Source organism: Crocuta crocuta, unplaced genomic scaffold, assembly GCF_008692635.1.
Source record: "Crocuta crocuta isolate KB4526 unplaced genomic scaffold, BGI_CrCroc_1.0 scaffold253, whole genome shotgun sequence".
NCBI classification, from domain to species: Eukaryota; Metazoa; Chordata; class Mammalia; order Carnivora; family Hyaenidae; genus Crocuta; species Crocuta crocuta.
Window position 1 is genome coordinate 4439858 of NW_027529451.1, and position 23495 is coordinate 4463352.

Genomic DNA, 23495 nt, shown 5'->3' on the forward strand with positions numbered 1-23495 from the left:
TCTCTCTCTGCTCCTCCCCTGCTCACTCTGTGTGTGTGTCTCTCTCTCTCAAAAATAAATAAAAACTTAAAATAAAAAGAAGTTGAACTATTGAGAGATCCCTATGTTGAGGTTACCTCCAAATACCAAAGTATGCACAAAAATCTTACCCCTTGATAGCAAAGCAGAAAAGTAGCCCCAGGAGTTCAGAAGAAAATCATTGGCCTTCCATAGACTGACCCAAACTCCTTTTCCAACACTTGAGTTAATACCAGTATCATGAGACCCCAGTCTATGTTCTTCTTTTTGTTAGTTTGGAAAGAATGACTAATCCCTGTATACTATTCTTAGATTGTTATTTTGGCCAGTTTAGGAGGAATGGACAAAAACTAATAACATCCGACGTTTATAGCACGTTCACAGTTTACAAAGCCTTTTTCCATTGATTCCTCACAGCGGTTCCCAGATGAAGTAGCTTGACCTGTCTCATCTTGACCAAGTGGTGAAGCTAAGCTATAAACACGAGTCTTCTGAATCCAGCCTTCAGTTTTCACTGTGCACTAGACACGGTAAGTAATGGTGGCCGTAACCAGCAGCCTTCACGTTTCAGTGGCGCGGCGCAGGAAAGTCGCGCCTGTTCTTGTCACAGCAGTGTGGGGTGGAGGGGCTGAGGATTCTGTTTCATCCAGTCATGCGGGGATTCGTGTTTGGTCCCCTGGTGCATCACGGTTTTCTGCACGTGGTCTCCAAAGCCACTGGAGAAGGAGAGGGTGGGGAAGAGGGCACATGGGAGATTTTAATGGGCCAGGCCTGGAAGTGGAGAACATCACTTCTGCCCAGGTTCTTTTGTCCAGAACATCATCTTAGCAAGGGAGGCTGAAATGTAATTTAGCTCCTCGCCCAGGCTCACAAGCCTCGGGAAAGTGTATTTGAGAGCTTTGCCCTTAGAACTTTGGTTTATCAAGCCTCCACAAAGTCTGTTCTGTGGGAGAGACCATGTTGAATAGTTTCTGGAAGTGATTTATGTGTTTTTCCTTTTCAGAGTCTTTTCTTCCTTTAAACTCCCTAAATTTCAGGGGCGACTGGGGGGCTCAGTCGGTTGAGCGTCCGACTTTAGCTCAGGTCACACTCTCACGGCTCGTGAGTTCAAGCCTCACGTTGGGCTCTGTGCTGACAGCTCAGAGCCTGGAGCCTGCTTTAGATTCTGTGTCTCCTTCTCTCACTGTCCCTCTCCATTCACACTGTGTCTCTCTCAAAAATAAATTTAAAACATTTAAAAATCTTATTCAAAAAAAAAACTCCCCAAATTTCTGTCTATTCCTATTCACTGTTAGCCCTTGCCCAGTGGCTGCTTTGAGATCAGTTCAGTTCCCATTTTGTTCAACTCTGCACCTGTGGATTTCTCTTTACCTTCATGAAACATAAGTTCTTTGTTGTTTTTTAAACATTAATTTATTTTTGAGAAAGATAGAGTATGAACAGAGGAGGGACAGAGAGAGTGGGAGACATAGAATCTGAAGCAGGCTCCAGGCTCTGCGCTGTCAGCACAGAGCCTGATGCAGGGCTTGAACTCATGGACCACGAGATCATGACCTGAGCCAAAGTCAGACGCTTAACTGACTGAGTCCCCCAGGCGCCCCTCCTAAGTTCTTTGAAGACAAAAAATGTGTCTCTTAGCACAATACTGTGAGATAAACTTCCTCCAATCTAAAAAAATCAATTCTGCCCTACTATGTACACGATGCTCTTGGAGCCATAAAGAGAAGCAAAGAAGAGTTGCCCATGGGATCCTAAGAAGCTCATGAGCAAGGCTAAGGTGAAACTGCTACAAAGCATGTAAAAATACAGTGCTAAGGAAACAAGGGGAAGAGACTGACTTTGAATTGAGGGGAAGGGGACTCAAAGGACCTCATTGAAGAGTTAATAATCATTATAGAAGTAGCTAGCAGTTACTGAGTTGTTATTATGTGCCAGGGCCTGAATTATAGTGCCTTACATGTACTGGTTCATGTCCATCTTATTACAACCCTATGAGATGGCACTAGTGTTCCCCCTATTAGCCAGATTGGAACAGACACTGGAAAATGTGTGATAAGGGGACATTATTGGGACAATCGGTGAAATGTCAATATGGACTGCAGATTAGATAAATAATAGTATTGTATGAATGCTAATTTTCTTGATTTTGACAAGCGTTTTGTGATTCTATAGGAGAATGCTTTTGTTCATAGGAAATTCACCTTGAAGTATTTAGGAATAAAGGGGCATGATACAAACCGACTCTCAAATATTTCCAAAATATTTCCAAAATAATAACTATGTGTGTAAATATGTGGGTGCACACACGTGTGTGTTTGTGTGTGTGGAGAGAGAGGGAAAGGAGGCAGAGGGAGCTGGGGAGAGAATATTAAGAGAAACGTGGCAAAACACTAACAATTGGTGAATGTGGATGACAGGTACACTGAGGGTTTTGTGCTACTCTTGACATTTTCTGCAGGTTCAAAATTATTTCAAAGTGAAAGGTACAAGAGAAAAGAAAGACAACTAACAGAGTGAATTGCCTGGCTCATACAGCTTGTGAATCGTGGGCAGCAGTCTCCTCCAGAATCCACTAGCTTTACCACCTGGGCACCACGAAGGATGCAGGTCCTCTGTGCCTACTCATCAGCCCTGGCGCTGCCCACCTCCTCAATCACACTGCAGCTGCTCAGGGCCAATGAGGCACTTCCCTGGAAGTGGGAAATCTTTGCCATTCGGCTGGCACCTTCTGCGGGTCAGGCTGACACTCTTCTCTCCCTGCCTCTGGATTTGGATGAAACATCCTACTGCAGGACATAGGAGGGATAGAAGGGAGAGAATGACGCATCCAGGAGTGCTCCTGTGGGGCAAACTTCCACCAAGGAGAGGCTGGAGAGAAGCTTTCCCCTCTTCTCTGTCTCCCTATGGTTGTGGACTGCTTCAGTGTGAGAGAAGTTCCGTGTCCCTAGATGACAACCTCTGTTCAATGCAGTAGAACATCATGTCATATTGCTTCACATTCTCCCTTGTCCCACTTCACTTTCCCCATCCTCACTGCCTTGATTTTGTGTCTCCCCAATGTAGCATGAGCACTTTAATCTTTGCCTTGGGCTCTGTTTTCTAGAATAGGAGGGCTAGAAAAATACTCATGCGACAGTGCTCCTAATTTGAGCCGGGTCCCAAAGATGGGTCAGAGCCTGACAGGCAGAAAAATGAGATAAAGGCATTAGAAGTAGGAGGAGTGGGCTGCAGGAAAGCGCCAAGGATAGTGGGAGATCGTTGGGTTGGGCAGGGGAGTGCAGACAATGAAATTAAGGTGTAATAGAAGATGGTGGGCGTGGATGTCGGCTGTAGAATTGTTGCTGTTTTTTTGTAAGTAGGCTTCACACCCAACTCAGGGCCCAGTGCGGTGCTTGAACTCATGACCCAGAGATTAAGACCTGAGCTGAGATCAAGAGTTGGTCGCTTAACCGACTGAGCCACCCAGGTGTCCCTGCCTGCTGTAGAGTTTAGACATTTTGCAGGCACCAGAGTGAACCATGATGACTTTTCGAGGTAGGATGGATAAAATAATAATAACAACATCAACAACAATAATAACTAATGTTTATTAAGCACATACTATTTCCTAACCCTTGCACTAAGCATTTTTCATAAATTATTTCATTTAATCCTAGCCATAATCCTATGAGATGGGTACTAATTATTATTTCCTAAGGCTTAGCAAGGTTAATAAACTTGCTCAAGGTCACACAGATTTTGAACTCCAAACTGCATGCTCTTTGCCACCAGAGCTGGGTTTAGAGACATTACTTCAGAGGAGGCATGGGGGACTGGTCGGAGGTAGGGACCTTAGAAATAGGGCTGCTCTGAGTTGAGGATTCTTCCAGTTTTCACAAAAAAGAAGCTGGGAGGAGGTGTAAAACACACCTTTCCTTCTCCACGTGCATTTTCTTCCACTGTTCATTCATGATCATAGTTATAACACAATGGGCACTGATCTCAAAGCTGGGGTTCAGTGAGTGAATGAAGGCGATTCAGCTGTCTTCACCGACCCTGCAAACTAGTGAGGGAGTTAAAAATTAATCCAAGAATCACATATCCAGCATTGCAGACTCCCATGTGCTCTGGAGGAAAAGCCCAGGGAGAGAAGAGGACATATTCCAGGGATGGTCTAATTTGGCAGACACGGATCTCACTTTGAAAAGTAATTCGTCTACTCAGAGGTTGGGGAGCTAATGAAAAGCAGCCAACCAATGAAAATATAGCAACTGCTAACATCTTCTGAAATCCAGTAAGTCTGTAACTATGCTCCTGATTGCTTCCGACCCCAAATCTCCTCCAGTGGTTCTCATCTCTGTTAATGAAAATATCATCTACTTGGGGCGCCTGGGTGGCTTAGTCGGTTAAGCATCCGACTTTCGCTTAGGTCCTGATCTCGCGGTTCGTGGGTTCGAGCCCCGCGTCGGCGTCTGTGCTGACTGCCAGCTCAGAGCCTGGAGCCTGTTTCAACCTGTGACTCCCTCTCCCTCTGACCCTCCCCTGCTCACGCTGTCTCTCTCTCTCTCTCCTAGAAATAAATTAAAAAAAAAAAAAACATTAAAAAAAAAAGAAAATATCATCTACTGAATTGCCTGAGGCCACAGCATGGTGCACGTCTTTGACTCCTGTTTCTCAGGACTCATATGGAACTCATCAGCAGGTGCCACTGCCTTCATCGTTGAAATTTACTCCGTGTGCCATCATTGCAGGAATTTTAACCTCAATACCCAGGATTCATTGTCTCACCGCTTCGAAGAATGAAGAGGTGGACACAATAAAATGAGCAGCAGGAAAACGTTTAGTAGAGTATAAGATTATAAAGTAAGAATGGTATAGAAGCTCTTTTTACGGAGAGGGGCCATTCGAAAGTGAATGCCTGCGACAATAGGCAAGGGTCTTTCTCTTATAGGGTTTGGGTTGACCCCTTTCCTTCTCCCTTGTTCCTTCTCCAGTTCTCCCCTTGTTGGCTTGAGAACTGGAAACGTCTAGTCATTCCTTTTTGATTGGCTCATTTCCATTGTATGAGGTTTGGTCTATCGCCGTACTGTTTCTTGTGGATCAAACATTTTATAGTCTACTTATTTTTAATCAGGTCTTTCATTTGTCAGATTCCTGAGGGAAACCTGATGGGGAGTAGGTAGTGTCTGTCACATTCTCAAGAGGAACTTTACGCCTGAGGCAGTTTGCTCGAGGTCAGACGTTCCCAGAAGAAATGTTTTAAAATTTGTGTTTTTCCCCAAGCAGGGACCTTCAAGTCTTAGCCTCTCCCTTTCTGCCTACTGAATACTATCTTTTCCTATCATACCATCACTTCCCACCATCACAGCTGCTACCGCCCTGCTCTAATCCATGCTCGTCTCTCAGCGGGGCCGTTGTGATAGCCTCCTTAACTGCCGTCCTCGCTTCTTTTTCTTTTTTTTTTATTTTTAGNACTAAGCCACCCAGGCGCCCCGCCGTCCTCGCTTCTGCCCTTGTTCGCTGTAGTCTATTCTCAACAGATCTCAACAGATCTTGTTAAAATGTCAGTCCCGTGCCCAGGCCCCTCCACCAACTCCCCATGTCAGAGAAAAATCCGAATTCCCACAGTGACCCACAAGGCTCATTGCAACTCCAGGCCCTTCCCCAGTGGCTCTGCTCACCGCCGGGGCCTCTCCTGCAAGTCCTCTCTGCTTCTTCTGTGCCAGTCCAGCCACTGCAGCCTGCTTGCGGTTCCTTAACACCCAGATGCAAACCTCTGTCCTTCCTAGTCCCTCTGCCCGGAAATCCTTGCCCCATCCCCACCCCACCAGCACTTGCCATCCCCCTTCCTATACCAGAGCAAACCTCACCATCGGACAGACGGCGTCTTCTATTCAGTTCTTTCGTTCATGGTCTGCACCCACCACCTCTAGAATGTAAGCACCTTTTCTTTTTTGATTTTTAAAAATTTTTTAATTTATTTCAGAGAGAGAGAGCATGAGTAGGGGAGGGTCAGAGAGACAGGGAGACACAGAATCTAAAACAGGCTCCAGGCTCTGAGCTGTCAGCATGGAGCCCGACGTGGGGGTCGAACCCACAAACCGTGAGATCATGACCTGAGCCGAAGTCGGACGCTTAACCAACTGAGCCACCCAGAAGCCCCCTTTTTTTTCCACAAAAAAAAAAAGCTTAATATTTATTTTTAAGAGAGAGAGAGACAGATAGACAGAGCAGGAGCAGGGGAGGGGCAGAGAGAGGGAGACACAGAATCTGAAGCAGGCTCCAGGCTCCAAGCTGTCAGCACAGAGCCCGACGACGTGGGGCTCGAATCCACAAACGGTGATGGACACTCAGCAGGTTGTTGTCAAAACTATTAATTAAGAACTTTTGGGGAGCTCCAGAGGAGGAGGAGAGGAGGTCCTCCTGGAAGCAGAGGCCCCCCACGGATTTCCTTGGGTATCAGGAAGGCACCTGGGTGCCTCACCTCTGGGGTAGACATTGTGATGCCCACCTCACATCCCACTTCCGGAATGAAAGCCTTATGCTGCCAGGTGAGCCCCTGCCGGAGGATGCCTCAGATGACCAGAGCTGCCCCTCCTGACATGGCATCTCTCTCCCACTGGCTACTGGCCTGGGATGTAAAGGCCCTGCCCTCTTGTCACAGTCCAGAACTGAACTATCCTCTCATCTTCAGAACTCCCTGTGAGGCTGGCGGAGGCCCCCTTTGGACCTGCGTCACAGCCCTCCCTCCTTGTCTACCTGACAGCACATGCTTTCCTTCCGTTCCATGGCTGTGGGTCCCAGGGGTCCTTCCCTCTGAGCCTCCAGCACAGTAACTCCACCTCAGAGCGTATTTCCCCAGAGACCCAGTCTGTGACACTCCCCGCTCCCCAGATCAAGAGGCTGCTCTGTTTCAGATACTGAGACTCACAAATAGTGACCCCTCCTCATTGCAGGCAAAGCAGACTGTCTCCTAGAAAAGACAGTTGGCTTCATAAAGGCCAAGAGGTCATTCATGTCTGAACTCGCAAAATCAATGCAGTCCATTAAGGAGAAAATACGAAGGATACCCAAGGAGCTCTAAAGAAAGGGGATGTCATCACTGGGACTTTGGGAATTGAGTGCATTGCTCAGGTAACACAGACGTTTTCACTGGGACCCTTTGTGAGGGTGATGGGAAGGCTGTGGTCTTCTCGGAACCTTGACTTCCGAACATAAGGAGAGTTAATGGAGTCTAACTTGCAGGAAGACTGGGGTAGGGAGAGGGAAAGCGGGGCGCCCACGGGTTGCTAGGCATATCTCTGTGTTGTTTCAACACATCAGGAGCAAGAATTAAGTTGCTCATCCGATGCAAGTGAACAAAATATGCAAAGACTATAAAATAACACACAGGCTTCCTTCACGTCTTTGCAACCAGAGGACGTTAAGGAATCCCCCCACTGCCAGCACGCCTGCTGCTCCCCTGTCCAGGCCTCGCTGCCTGCCACTGCTCCCTACAAAATAAAGCTGAGCAGACCTTTGAGCCATCTCAGATGCCGCTTCTAGATACTTTTAGCCAATTACGTAAGGATCAGACTCCTTACCACAATACTGAACATCTTTCACAATCACACCAAAAGTAAACACTCCCGGCGGCTCTCCTTTCTAATTCTTGGGGCATTTTCCCTCCTCCCTGCCCCCACCTTGCAAAATCACTTCCTGTTCCTTAAAGAAGCTGGGCCCTTCCCAGCCCCTTGTTTTTGCATTTGCTAATTCCGCCTTTCTTTCCCTTTTCCTCAGTTTCAATGTCACCTGTCTAGCCAGCTCCGACTCTCTCCAACTCCAGCCATAATTCATTGCTTCCACCTTCACTGTCGCACAGCACCTCGTCTGATCACTGCTCTGACCTGTCTTTTTTGTTTTTTAATTACAATAGGAGTACAAGCTTATGTGTTAATATTGTAAGATATAAAAGCACATGGAGTAGCGAATATGAATCCTTTCACCCACGTTTAGATTCAGAAGTTGGTTGGTGGGGGTAGGAGAGGTACGCAGGTGCTCATTACACTATTCTGATGCCATTTAATATCTGAATATTTCTTAAAAAATTTTTAAATTTATTTTGAGAGAGAGAGAGAGAGAGAGCACACAAGCACAAGCTTGGGAGGGGAAGAGAGAGAGAGGAACAGAGGATTCCAAGTAGGCTCCTCGCTGACAGCGGAGAGCTCGATGTGGGGCTCAAAGTGAGATCATGACCTGAGTCAAAGTCGGATGCTTAACCGACTGAGCCACCCAGCCGCCCCTAACATCTGAATATTTCATTAAAAAGTGATACTCTTTTCTTTTCTTTGGCATTCATCATCTGCCAGAAGTACTTTTAACAATTTATTATGTACTGGTCTTTCTAGACCTTTTGTTGTTTTCAAACATATAAATTGTTACATTTACCAGTGCCTTTATGTTTTATTCAAATGGAATCATATCGGTGATTGAGGAGCTGTGCAAACGCTGCCATTTCCTCACTGTGACTGTCATCCAGCGAGGCCGGGGCGGCTCCCAGCAAAATAAAAAACAAGCTTTCATCCTTCTAGTACCCAGTCCCACTTCTAACAGGTAACCTTTTTCAATCACTTCTGAATTTAAATATTGTTATGGTTACTGTATCCAATTCCAGATAATTCAATTTTGCCTTAATTTGTTGATTTATCAGCTCTGAAATACATATATGTCTTTGTGCTATGAAAAATGAGGATCCTGGCTTATGATAGTCTTACTTACTTTCCTGTATAAGTTCTGTTCATCTTAATTCTTCTATTGGCCACTTTTTATGCATTTGTTAATAATTCTAAAATGTTACGCCTTTTTCACCAATTCTGAGCATATGTACTAAGTCTCTACAATTTAACATTTATTACACAGTTTTAGTAACAAATGCACAGTCCAAATGGCTTAAGATGAAAAGTTTTATTTCTCACCCACATAGCAATTCCTCATGCACTTTCTCACTTCGGCTTCCAGACTGACGGAGAAGTCAGTATCTTGAAACTCATGAGTTGACATGACAGAGGAAACAGTTTGGCAAGTTTCAAACTAGTAATTAAATACAGTGGCCTAGAGGTAACACTTGACACCTTTGCTCAAAACTCACAGGCCAAAGTTGTTAAAGGTTTGAATTCATCTTTTTACATTCCTCTTAGATCTCGTAACTATACACAAGTATCAGTTGGATGTTTTCATTTGATTTTTACAACAACAAAGTGAGATCAAATGATCACATTTTAGGAACTGTATTTTTATTTTTAATTTTTTTGGTGTTTATTTATTTATTTTCAGAGAGAGAGAAAAAAAGAAACCCCAGTAGACTCTGTATTATCAGTGCAGAGCCTGACACGAGGACTCATGAGCTGTGACATCAATGACCTGAGCTTAAATCAGGAGTCTGACGCTTGGCCGACTGAGCCACCCAGATGCCCCAGGAGCACCTGTATTGTTAAACTGGATAATTCTTCAGGTAAAAATATGTAGATGTAACTCACTTTTTAAAGTCAACTGATATTCTATAGTTATGCCATCCCAAAGACTACTAGCCATCAGGAGCTATTTCAATTTAAATTTTTTAGGGGCGCCTGGGTGACTCAGTCGGTTGAGCTTCCGATTTCGGCTCAGGTCATGGTCTCACGGTTCGTAGGTTCAAGCCCCGTGTTGGGCTCTGTGCTGACAGCTAGCTCAGAGCCCAAAGCCTGCTTTGAATTCTGTGTCTCCCTCTGTCTCTGATCCTCCCCTGCTCACATTGTCTCTCTCTCTCTCTCAAAAATAAATAAAACATTAAAAGTAATAATAATAAATTTAAATTTTTAAAATAAAATTTAAGATGGAGTTTCTTGGGACACCTGGGTGGCTCAGTCAGTTTAGTGTCTGACTTTGGCTCAGGTCATTCTCTCACAGCTCAAGCCCCACGTTGGGCTCTGTGCTGACAGCTCAGAGCTTAAAGCTTGCTTCAGATTCTGTCTCCTCTCTCTGCCCTTCCCCCACTCACACTTTGTCTTTCAAATAAACATTTTAAAAAATTAAAGTAGAGGTTCTTTGTTCCACTAGCCACATTTCAGTTGCTCAAAATATCCAAATATATTTTGTATCTGCCCTACTGGATGGTGCAGTTATATAACATTTCCATCACTGAAGAAATTTCTGTTGGTCAGGGCCAATCTGTTATATGAACATACAATAATTCATTCAATCAGCCATCTATTAATTAGCAGATTGTGTCCCCTACCATTCCAAATGAATAATGCTGAATATACATTCTTGATCATAATTCCATATGTATTGTTTGGTTTCTATTAGTAGACCCAAAATGGGACAGCTGGACTAAACAAAAGTACATACATTTTAAATGTTAAGAGATATTGTGGATTTATTGTTCCAAAAATGCCATTGCAATTTATCCTTCTGCCAGGATTATCAGAAGACTCTGATGCTTTCTAAGCTCTAGGCAACATTCTTCTTTTTATTGTTTTCAATCTGTCTGGTTTTCATTAAAAAGACTTTCAATCAATATTTAATTATATTTCCCTTACCTCTAGTTAGGTTCATGTGTTTGTTGGCAATTTGCATTTCCTCTACAAAGAACTGTCTGTTCATAGTCTTTGTATACTTTGCAATTGATGTGTTTAATTTCTTATCAATTGGCTGTTTTTTTAAAAATACATTAATATTTTTGCCATAAAGAAAACAAATGGAATCATACCTTTCCTATTGTTCTATAATTTTTCAATTAAGAGACTATTTCATAGAGCAGTTTCAGGTTGCAAGAAAATTGAGCAGATAGTACAGACAGTACAGAGTCTAGGCATATCTCTGTATGGCTTCCCCTATCATTGTCATCCTGTGTGGTTCAGATGTTAAAACTGAAGAGCTGATATTGATACCTTATTAACCGACGTTCATAGTTTCTATTAAGGTTCAGCCTTTCTTTTGGGTTCTCCGAGTTTGCCAGATACATAATGTCACATATCCACCATTACGTGTCATACAGAATAGTTTCACCCTCCCTAAGAACCCACTGTGCTCCACCTATTCACTCTTCCCAACCCACCCCGGACCACCTCAGCCACTGACAACCACTGACGTTCTTTCTCACTGTATTTGCACTTTTACCTTTTCCAGAATGTCAAAAGGTTGGAATCACACAGCACACTTTCTTTGTAGATTGCCTCCTTTCACTTAGCAATATACATTCTAGGCTTTTCTGTGTCTTTTCTGTGTCTATAATTTACCTTTCTATTCTTTTTTTAACGTTTATTTATTTTTGAGACAGAGACAGAGCATGAGTGGGGGAGGGGCAGAGAGAGAGGGAGACACAGAATCCGAAGCAGGCTCTAGGCTCTGAGCTGTCACCACAGAGGCTGACACGAGGCTTGAACTCACAAACCATGAGATCATGACCTGGGCTGAAGTCGGACACTTAACTAACTGAGCCACCCAGATGCTCCTGTAATTTGCCTTTCTAATTGACACTTTTCCCCCATATACTTATGTATACACGTACCTTTTTCTCTTTAACAGCTACGTCAGTATCTCTTGGTAGGATTGTAAAGAGCTTCTTTATCTTTTTCCTTCTCAAGGGACATATGGTGTTTTCAAGTTTTTTAATTGTATATTTACATATCTTTGACTCACCATAAAGTTTGTACTCCTTAACCAATAAAACATGGTGTTCAATAAACAGCATAGCTTCTGTTCACAAAGTAGAACTGTAAACACAAGAAAAGGGTGGTGGCTACTCAAAGCAAGAAGAGGGAATGGTCCCATAGGGTTCCCTAAGTGGTGGCAGAGGAGCTTAAGGGAGGGAGGGAGTAGTAGGCTGGGAAAAGCTGGGCGACAAAGACTTAACAGAGGAAGCAGGATTGGAGCTGAGCCTTAAGAAGGGAGGGAGGGCTGGGCACCTGGGTGGCTCAGTCAAGCATCTGACGCTTGATTTCAGCTCAGGTCATGATCTCACAGTTCCTGAGATCAAGCCCCACATCAAACTCTGCACTGGTAGCTCAGAGCCTGCTTGGGATCCTCTCTCCTTCCCTCTCTGCCCCTCCCCAACATGTATGCACATGCACGCGTGCTCTCTCTTTCTCTCTCTCAAAATAAATGAATAAACTTTTAAAAAATGGTGGATAGGGGTTAGAAAAACTGGGGGGATTTTCATCTCTTTCATTTCTAAATTCAAGAAGCAACCTCAGAGAGGTACCTGGCTGGCTCTGTTGATCTCAGAGTTGTAAGTTCGAGGGTCACCTTGTGTGTAGAGATTACTAAAAAGAAAATACTGATAAACTTAAAAAACAAGCAGCCACCTCAGTATGCTGGTGCTGGCATCACTGCCCAGCAGCCTGGGTGCCAGGACACATGCTCACCCTGAATGCTGCTGCCCTTCTCTGAGAGCACATGAAGGAAAGACAGAATCACTATTAAACAGTTTTCCTAAGACCGTGGATGTGCATGGCATGACTCCCAGGCAGGCCCTGGCCAAAAAAGGCAAGGAGGACCGGCCTTCAGGAGTTCTTGTTCCAAAAATATTCTTTGCTTGTGGAAACCACGTAAATGCAGAAGGACTCGCCGGCCGATTGCCTGATGGCTCCTGGGCCTGCATCTCGTAACACTTCTGACCTCTCTGGTATAGAAAGCATCGCGTGGTGTGGTCCAGCTTCCCCTTCTACACTGACTGTTATACTTGAGAGCCACATCTTAGCCACCTTAATTTCTCTTGTGGCACCTGCCACCCAGAGGAGCTCCTAGTGTTAGTTGCTAAATGACTATACGAATGAAGAGTGTTAGGAGCTCCCACTCCTAATTTGGGTTCCCCCAGTAGCATACCCTGAAACAAGATTCCAGTGAAAGTAGTTTATTTGGGAAGTGACTCAGGGACAACCGTAGGGAACTGGGAAGTGAGATGGGGAAGGGAAGGCAGCCAGTAAGTCGTTAAGCAAGCTATTTCTGTGGACAGCTGGAGCCTAATCTCCCAGGGAAACTCTGGGAAAAGGTGCAAAACATGTCCTGGGAATTATCCTATAAGATGGCAAGATGGCCGAGATATTTATATGCTGACCCTTAAGAGCTACTGGTGGAGGTCTGCTCCTGGGGGTATCATAATTTGTAGCCCTTTGAGCCTGCCATACACAGGATGACACAGTGACCTTCTTTGGACCCAGAAAAGTCCCTCAGGATCTGAGGGGCAGATGGTGGAAGGTGGAAGTCAGCCAGAGCACGTTGACATCACAAAGTCTGAGGGCCATGAGCGAGAGCGAGGGGGACATTTGCTACACCACCCTTTAGGAAAAGTAGTCACAAGAGAACTGAATCCCCTCTACAAATCTGTGACAAGTGGTTGCCCCCACACCCACCCCCATACTTGAAGTGACAGGTGACGTAGCACATCCCAGGGTGAGCAACTTCAGTGTCAGCAAGCCCCAATGTTAGAAGTGCTTCTCCATTTGTTCTAAATCTCCCCATCTATAAATACACCATGCCCTCGAGTAGAGCCCTCCATAGCTACTCTTACTCTGTAAGAATGTTCCATATGTCTGGCCTTCAAATATCTGAAAACAATCGCAACAGTGCCTCTGTGAGTCTGTGGTTCCTTCTCTTTTAAACATACTCTAATCCCTTCAGCCTATTCCTCACAATGTGACTTTGAACCCCTTGCCATCCCTCATACACTTGCCTAAGCAAAATTAAAAAAAAAAAAAGCAAATAAATCATCTACTGAAGACCATGTACTAAGTCGCTCTCACATGTGGCAATCTCTTCAACCCACGTTTTAAAAATCTATAGGCAGGGGTGCCTAGGTGGCTCAGTCAATTGAGCATCTGACTCCATCTGGGCTCAGGTCACCATCGAGCCCCGTGGTGGGCTTTGAGCTGTTAGCTCCAAGCCTGCTTGGGATTCTCTCTCTCCCTCCCTCTCTCTGCCCATCCCCAGCTTGCACACACACACTCTCTCTCTCATTCTCTCAAAATAAATACACTTTAAAAACTTTTTTTTTTAATTCTATGGTCATATGACACAAGTCAGGCCCATAGGTCAATTAAATGAAAGAAAGCAAGAAGCATCTCTTTCCGTTGTGACTGACAGTTGAAGGGTAGTGTGAGCATGAGCCCACCAGGAGCCACTGTAAAAAGCCTAATAACAGAAGCATCCGAGAGGACAACTGAGAATGAGGGGAAAGGGTGAGCCAGATGACGTAACTCGAGCAGAACCTGAAGCCTAGAATCTTTAGACTTTTTCGTTGTGGGATCAATAAATCAATCTCAGTCTCTCCACCCTACTCCCCGTCTTTCCCTCCCACCCTCCTTGTTAAGCAAGTTTGAATTGAGATTTATTATTTACAATGGAACAACCAAAAGAATCCTAACAAACTTGGACTCTTCTCCCATGATACTATACAGCCTACATTTTGGTGTAGACACCCACGTACATTACAAACAGACACACAATCACTGATTTTTGTAGAGCACTTTGCAAAACATCCTCACACTCATTTGCTCTGACAAACCTTCGAGAGAAGACTGATAGGTATTAAATTGCTCTAGTCATTTTCATAAATAAGGAAACTGAAACAGAAGCTAAGTGACTTACTTAAGATCACACAGATAGCCAGTGGATGGCAGGCCAGTTAAAAGAACCGAGACCTTCAGGATCATAGATCAATGTTCTTTCCACTGTATCTTGCTGGAGTCTGAGTTCCTGACCCATCTAGGTGCCCATCAAGCTATGTTATTATCCCTGTAAATTCATCTCTTTGGGCTTCAATTTCCCATCTCTGTTGTATTTGATCTCAAAGAGCCCCCCCCCACCCCAAACTTGCGTCCTGGTGGTCTATGATTTTGCTTCCTAACCATGCTTAGGCCTGGCTGGGATGGCTCTAAATCAAAGACCTTGATGAGAGAACATCCCATCAGAGACTCAGCACACACACATGCTCATGCACACTCCTGTCAGAGAACATTAATGGTTCTGTTCTGAGAAGAAGCAAATATAATAACCCAAGAGTAACAAAATAATTGTGTAGGTGCCCTGTATCCCATCTGTTCTATTCCTGTTCAGAAAAAAAAAGTGCCATGTGCTCTAATCTTTTTGTGTTTCAGTCCTCAAACAAAATGAAATAAAGCAGGCTTTGTGTTGCTGCATTCCCCCTGACAATGAGGGAGTGTACCCTGCACTGTTCCCCACCTCCAGTCACGCATTAGGGGGAGAGGGGAGGGAGTGCTGAGAAACCTGCCTTCTTCCGCTCCTGAGGGTGGACACAAGGTCCGGACACAGCTCCAAGGCCATCCATGTGCTCTTCCAGCTGGGGCTTATGGCTTCTCAAGACTGGGGATGGGGAAGCAGTGTGATCCCACCCTGATACATTAATGAGAATTTAAAATCCACTCAGAGTTCATGTCTATTGTGGGCACTTCCACAGCCTTCATTTGCTTTGCAGATTCTCTTCACCATTCTTGGACTTTCCTTCTTCCTTGAGACTGTTTTAAAAGATTTCTCGAAGAAAGGGGGGGCCCAAAGGTTGTTTGCCTTGCTGTATTTTGCTAGACCCCAACACAGTCCTTTTCAATGGCCCACAACCTAGTGGCTTGCGAGAGACTCGGGACCACTATGCCCCACAGAACATTTCTAAGGAGGGACCCGCAATCCTCCCCGGGCCGATCCCCCTCATAATCTTTGTGCCGGGACCTTCTTGTGAAAGGGAGACGCTTTGTCCTGGCAAGTCAGCTCATGTTCTGTACTCTGTTCTTTGGAAAATTAATATTACACATCACGTGATCACTCTGTGGTGGCCCAGGTGTTATTTCAGAATTCATTTTAGCCAGGAAGACTCTGAACCTTATCTGGTGGGAGGGTAAAGTGAGCGCAGAGGAGTGTAGAGTGTACTTTCAAGGTCGGAGGCCAACAAAACAGCAGGAAAAGCTCCGTTCATTATTTCACTTGTAATAGGGTGGGACGTGGTCCTCTATGCGAAGGAAGAGAAACATGTGGCGTAATTCTTACTTTCTCAGGAGTCAGAGATTTCTGGATTGGCCAATTAGTGATGTCCGAGTTGCTTCAGAGAGGGTCTTAGTGACAGATCTATATTTTGAATAATATGTATCTAGAACAAAGAGTGATAAACCTCTAAAACAGATTCCCTGCTGCACAAGCTCACAAAAGCCTGGCCCCATATTTTAAGCTTTGGATTTTCTAGTGAGATGCCGATGCCGGGCAATCCCTTGATATGGACCTCAGATACTTCATTCCTGGACCACTGGGGAGGTAAAGACCAAGAGGATTCATGGAATAGGTTAACCCTCAAAGCGGTGCCTCCTATTAAATTCTACATAACCACAACACCGGCTCGCTGTTCCCTGATCAGGCAGGCAGTCCGATTCGTTTAAGTCTCCTGAAATAACTTCCTGGTCTGATCAACCTTGCCAACCCCTTAAGGGCCACTCAAACCCCATTTTTCACTTCTTTCATGAAGCCATTCTCAATGACCTCTCTCTGGCCACAGCCTACAGTTTTAAGCCATCCTACTTCCTCCTTTGCAGCCAGAATCTAATTCAAGCTCCCCACACCCGAGCCTTGTTCTCGGCCTATAAGTTTTTTAAGCTTATTTTTTAATTTTGAGAGAGGCAGAGACAGTGCAAGTGGGGGAGGGGCATAGAGAGAGAGGAGGAATGAGAGAACCTCAAGCAGGGTCCACACTGTAAGTGCAGAGCCTGACGTGGGGCTCGAACCCATGAAGCTGTGAGACTGTGACATGAGCTGAAACCAAGAGTCAGGTGCTTAACCGACTGAGCCACCCAGGTGCCCCTCTTGACCTATAATTTGAAGCTGTTTGCTTCTTCCTCTGTCTTCCTCTTCCTCTTCACTTGTTTCTCATCTTTGGGACTCTGGTTGTTGGTCTCTTCCCCTGTATCTAGCTTCACACGTGTCCCCTGGTTCTGATACCCATTTGGCTTCTCTGGCAATGAACAGAGTTCCCTTCTTTGGCTCTAGTATTGCCTTTTGGGTCTTGTCTGCTAATGGAAGATCTGGGTATGCCCCCTGCCTCATTTCAGTTCCTGGAATCTACCCCAGTGCTGAGCCCTAGATCAGCTGGCCTCTGGTTCTGTCCAGAGGAAACTGGATAACACAGTAAGTAGGCATCTTATTCCCTAGGACTAAACGCCTTCCTGAGGTGGGCACTGGAACTCTCCTGAGGCGGTGCACAGATCACAGAATAGCCAAGGCCTATGCTCACAGGAGTCAGATGTACCCGAATCCTGAATCCCAGCTTGCTCTTGACTTTACTTATAGCACCAACTCGGGGACAGTAATGAGCCTCTCCGTGTCTCCATTTCTTTGTTTCTAATGAAGTGGGGATAGTAACAATAGCACCCACTTGGCAGGATTGGCATGAGGATTAACTGAGCAGTAGGGTGGAACTTTGAAATACTAACTCAATTTTTTTGGACTAGTACAAACTCTTCTACGTGGTCCCAAAGTGGTGTGTGTGTGTTGTGTGTGTTGTGTGTGAGATGAAGAATCCTCAGAGAGCCTCGAGGACCGATGTGTCAGCATAGCCCCTGGCACAAGGCAGCCGATAAATGTTACCTTACAAAGGAAAACCAATAGAGTCCTGAGAATCAACAGACGGAGGACCACTCCTTCCAGGTCAGAAGACCAGGGTGTAGCCAACGGCAGTCACTTACGCTTACTTTCCAGAGTTTCCAGGGCTTAAGCCTGCTGAGTTCAAGACTCAGATTTCCAGAGGGGAAATTGCTCTGTTATAGGTCAGTGGAAGGGCCTCACCTCTAGATCGATCTAAGGACATATTGGTGAGGCCCGAATTTTCTAGATGCTGTTTGTTTCTGAACACTGGGCCATGCCATCTTTAGTGTTATCCCCCTTCAAAATCCAGAGTTTCCCTGAGGTTTGAGCAGAGCTCCTGACTGAAAGACCCAAACAGCTTAAAGTTTGGGTCCTGCACTCATGGTCAACAAATGTAGGCCCACAGGCTGAATCCAACCCACTGATGGTATTTGTAAATGAAACTGCATTAGGACACAGCCACGCCTTTCACTTGTGCACTGTCGATGGCTGCTTTCTCAATATGATGGCAGAGCTGTGTAGTAATGACAGAAACCAAAGAGCCTGCAAAGGCTGAAACGCTTACTATCTGGCCCTTAGAAAATATGTGCTGACCATGCTCTATATCATACACTTTAAGACCCCGAAATGTCAACACACAATGATGTATTCTCTTTTAGGTTTTCCACTCTAAATTTTATCTCCATTACAAGAAGTATAATTTTGTATACAAGTGTAATCCCCCACTCATCTATTTCTTTTTTTTAAGTTTATTTATTTATTTTGAGAGAAAGAGAGTATGAGTGGGGGAGGGGCAGAGAGAGGAGAGCAAGAATCTCAAGCAGGCTCCAGATATCAGCACAGAGCCCAGTGTGGGGCTCAAACTCACCAACAGTGAGATCACGACCTAAGTCGAGGTCTAGAGTCAGATGCTTAATGGACTGAGCCACCCAGGGCCCCCTCCTGTAGAATCTTCTTAATAAGCCCCTCAAGGCCTTCCAGTCAGGTGCCAACTGCTCCTGCAGCCTGAAACCCCTTCAGTTTCCTACACTTCCTTTCCTTTCTAGTTTAGGCAAGTCAACCCATCTTCTGGCCTTTCCCTGAGTAGATCTCTCTCTAGCCAGCTGACTTCTCCAGGATTATCTCAAGCTCCTTATCACTCACTAGGTCTTGCCTGATAGTCCAGTCTGAAGCTCTACATTTTTTGAACTCTGTCAATGGACTTTATCTGGTTCCTGAGTGACCTAGAGACTGCTTCATTCTTTAGATAATGAGTTTCCCGAAACAAGTAGTTAGAGCCTGGAGGGCAGGCACTGTATCTTGTGGTGTTGTCTGTTGTCTTCTCCCTTCTTCCCTTTACAAACCATTGCCTTCTGAACAGAGGCTGCTGTGGGGGTGGACAGGTCCTGGCTGACCATCATACAAATTTGGACTTATCTGCTTATGTAAAATAGTGCCCAGGAGAATCGGTTTGCATGGTGTTGCTTTGCATGAGGTGGAGGGTCATCCCAAGAGGAAGTTTAGTGCACAAAGGTGGAGAGGGTAGCATGATGTTTGCTATCAAAGCTGGGTCCAGGGATTCGAGTGGGCTCCGGGGAGAGAAGGAGCTGTTGCCTACTGCTCTGGGGCCGGGCGATGGTGGGGCATAAAGTTCAGGATCCTTCTCCTCATTTCTCTAGAAATGCGGTGAGGTTGTTACAAGGAAGGACCAAGGAAGGACTAAAAGAAATACAAGGGTGTGTGTGTGTGTGTGTGTGTGTGTGTGTGTGTGTGTGTGTGTGTGTTGAAGCTTTTCAGCTTTAAGAGAACTGGTAGATAGCATCCTAGCCTAGGGTTCAGATTTTCACCAAAGCCTTCTTTAAAAATATAGGTTTTTATTATTATTCAGACAAGATGATGCCAACAGATCAGGAAACAACTGCCATTGGAAAGGTGGCTTATTACTTTTAGTTCCCGAAAGGAGGGGGCACGGCATGTCCCACAGGGCCACTGGGAAGCGCTGGGGTCAGTTAGGAGGCAGAGGGAGAGTTGGGAAAGGAAAGAAAGAGCCTTTATTGTGGTTTCCATGGGAAGGAAAGGTGAGGCGGGGCCAGCGGATTTAGGACTATCTAGTTTGAATAACTTTAGCTAGTGCTGGGGTGTAGGGGCTGCCTCTAACTTGCCGGGTACCTGGGCCAGGGGTGACTGGAATAGGGGGATGGTGACCCTGAGTGAGAGAGCTCAATAAAGGAGGTAGTGGGGTAGGGGTTCTGAATTGGTTGGTTTCCATATGCATGCTTATACGTTTGCAAAAGGCATGCTTATAGATGAGTCCTTTACTATCTTTAGGAATTGGCAGGCCGTGGGAGCGGCAGTCCTTCCACGGTCAGTGGGACCCCAAGATGTCAAAGCACCTGAAAAACAAGGTTAATACAAGTCTCAACAATCATGGTTATGGGTAAGGACTGTGTTCGTTTGCTATAACAAAATATCACAGACGGGGCGGCTTCAACAACAGAAATCTATTTTCTCACAGTTCTGAGGGCTGGAAGTCCAAGATCAAGGTGTTGGCAGGGTTAATTTTATTCTGAAGACTCCTCCTTGGCTTGGACATGGCAGCCTTCTCACTGTGTCCTCATGTGGTCTCTTCTCTGTGTGTCTCTGGTGTTTCCTTATGTGTCCCACTCTCCTCTTACCAGGACATCAGTCTGATTGGATTAGGGATGATCCTAATGGCCTCATTTTAAATCAGTCACCTCTTGAAATACCCTATCTCCAAATAATCACCTTCTGAGGTCCTGTGGGTCAGGTCTCTGACACACGAATTTTGGAGGCTTCAACAATTCTGCCCATAACACGAGCATTGCTCAAGTAGTCTGTGGGACTGTTGGAGCCGAAGGACATCAGAGGGCTGTCAGTGAGGAGACCTCTGAGGACCACCCGAGACTAAGGGCATAGACTTGGGAGAAGGAGACACAAAGAAATTTGAGGAACACGTAAATATTATTTAGCTCTGTGAGCTTTGGGAGCCTTATGGAATCTGGAGTACAGAGACAGTTGGTGCTGTGAAAGATGGTCAATATACCCATATTGAAACAAAATTCCATCAACACCAAAAGCCAGTGTCCACAACCCCAGGGAGTCAATCCCTATTTAAAGAGCACAGCAATCAGGGACACGTGGGTGGCTCAGTCGGTGAAGCACAGGACTTTGGTTCAGGTCATGATCTTTCAGTTCATGAGTATGGGCTCCGCATGGGGCTCTGTGCTGACAGCTCAGAGCCTGGAGCCTGCTTCAGAGTCTGTCTCTTCCTCTCTCTCTCTGCCCCTCCCCTGCTCACGCTCTGTCTGTTTGTCTCTCAAAAGCAATTAAACATTAAAAAAAAGAAAAAAGAGCACAGCAATCACATTTACTTGTAAGAACAGTTAATGACCTGACAATACAGAATCTGGGTCAGCTTTTTGATAACATAATTTCACTCCAATCTTGCAGGGAAAAGTACCATCAACTGACTTGAGTGTCTGAAAGAATGAATACAATGTCCAGTTTTTAAAAGCTCCTTGGAGAACAAATTGGTCATTTACTTCCTTCTGCCATTCTCTTCTGGGGAGAGTCTGGTCCAAGCTACCTTGCGCACACACACACAACCTTTCTTCTCACACCCTCAACACCTACTCTTCCAGCCAGCCAGATTTCTTCACTCATTAACTACCATGCAGAGCTCTGCAGAAATCTTTTCATTCCCTCTGCCCTCTGCTTGAGATGCTGGTTGGAAACAGCTGGTAAAAGCCAGGGTACTTGCCTCTCTACTCTTCTGCAAGCCGGCTCCTTCTCTCAGGAAGCATAAAATCTTTATTCCTAGTAGACTCTCCTTACCTCAAATAAGTAAGTAAGTAAGTAAGTAAGTAAGTAAGTAAATAAAGAGCATGGATCAGGAACTCTGGCCCCAGCTTTTAAAGAGATGGGGCTCAGGATTTGGTGATTACACAGTGTTTTCAGGAGTATCAAAATTAACCAACCTGCAGGCCTGGTGGAGGCAGATTTCAACAACACACCCTGAGAGGCACTGTATCAATCAAAGCTGTTGGTTGTGGGCAAGCAAACAGAGGATTTCCTTAGTTGAAGGATATCAGGAAGTGGTTCACAGAGTGGACCGGAAACGGGTCGAAGGTGGCAGTGTGGGGAAACAAACCTTGGGGAGCAGGGAGGAACTGAGGGGCTCCTTCTCTGGCTGAAGGCAACCCCACAGCTGGACACAGGTACAATGGCCACTCACGGATGTTGTCATGTGCAGGTGAACACCCGCAGGTCCTATGCTTTTGCATTATACTCTGCAGACCCAAAGTGCCAAGAGGGATCATCTGACCGTTGAGGAAAATCTAGTCGCCTTGCACGAATCCTTACTGCTGGTGGCAAGAGAAATGGAAGATGCCCCCACTACCTCTAGTTTTAGGTAATGAGAGGCATATTGGTGGGTTCCTCTAAAATAAGAAGGGAGATTGAATGTTGAAATAAAAAAGTTTGATCAACATGCACCACAGCTGTGATTGCACCTGTGAACATTAGAAAGCTATGTCAATCTAAAGAACATTGAATCTAGAATTTTGTCTGTGCACCAGCTCCTCCGGTTGATGAGGCAAAAATTGACCCAGTTACAGTGAGTAGACTGTGTAAGTTATACATGCTGCTTCCAGCCTCAGTTTATAAAAAATCTGCACTAGTGATTCTCCATGCTCTTTCTCTCTCTGGCTGTATAGAATGAAGATGGCATCCGTGGCCTATGGTAGGAAGAGGTGTATAAACTGGAAATTAGGAGACTAGCCTCACTCCAGGACTGCTGCTCTCTGTGTAACCTTGGGGACATCCTTTCACCTTCCTGAACCTTTCTTGGCTTATCTACAAAGCAATGGCATTGAATGACAGCTGGGGTTTTCACACTGCTCCTATGGAAATCCTTGGCTTTGCAAAATTTCTCAGGGACCCTTCTGGGAGGAGTTGAATAGAGCCACTAGCAGACTCTGCTCCCTGCCTCCCTTGCAAACAGAGAAGCTCTGATTTGGTTGTTTGACATATTGGATTTCCAGAAGAGAGTTTATTTGAAGAAAATGTATCACTGTTCTTGTGAAATAATGAAATATATGTCTACTCCAAGGTCTTCAAAATCCTTCCCTACTCCCATACTCTAGGATCCTGGGAGGGCCTGAGCAATGATGGCTTAGCCCACCAAGTCACCCTGGGAGAGGCTTTATCCTTCCTCCCCGGATCTGACCATTTTGCAAGAAGCCAAGGGCCACCTGCCATTTCCAAGACTGCCTGGGCATAAAAGTGCTCAAGTGGGGCAGAATCATGACCATGAATAAGAACTAAAAATGCAACCAACAGGTACAGCCCCTGGCACTGGGATGTAAGCCGAGGGTGGGTGCACACTGTTGGGTTGGAAAATGCTGAAGTCAAGTGGGCATGCCCTTTCTGACCAGTAAGTGGAGGATAAGAAGAAGACAGGCTTATAAGCTCACAGAACTCCACCAAGGAGAAAGTAGCTGACTCTGGGTCAAGCCTCAGCATTCCAAAATGGCTTTCTTTTCCAATACATCGTAAGAAGTGTGGCCTGTAACACACATATGCCACAGAAAGGGAGGTTGAGCAAAGGCTGCATGTTTGGCTAGTATTAGGACTTTTCAGCCACTACGTCCACAAGTATTTATTATGCTCCATGTGTTGTATGCAGCTTTAGCTGCTGGGGGTAAAGACAAATCCCTCCATTCTACCTTCCAGGATGGGGAGACAACATACATTAATAATCAAATAATTATATACATCAAGTGGCAATAACTGTTAAATAAAGGGGACAGATAGTAAAGGGGGACATTATTTTAGAAAAGTTCTTTTGTTTCTTTCAATGTTTAGTTTTGAGAGAGAGAGAGTGAGCTTGTGAGGGGGAAGGG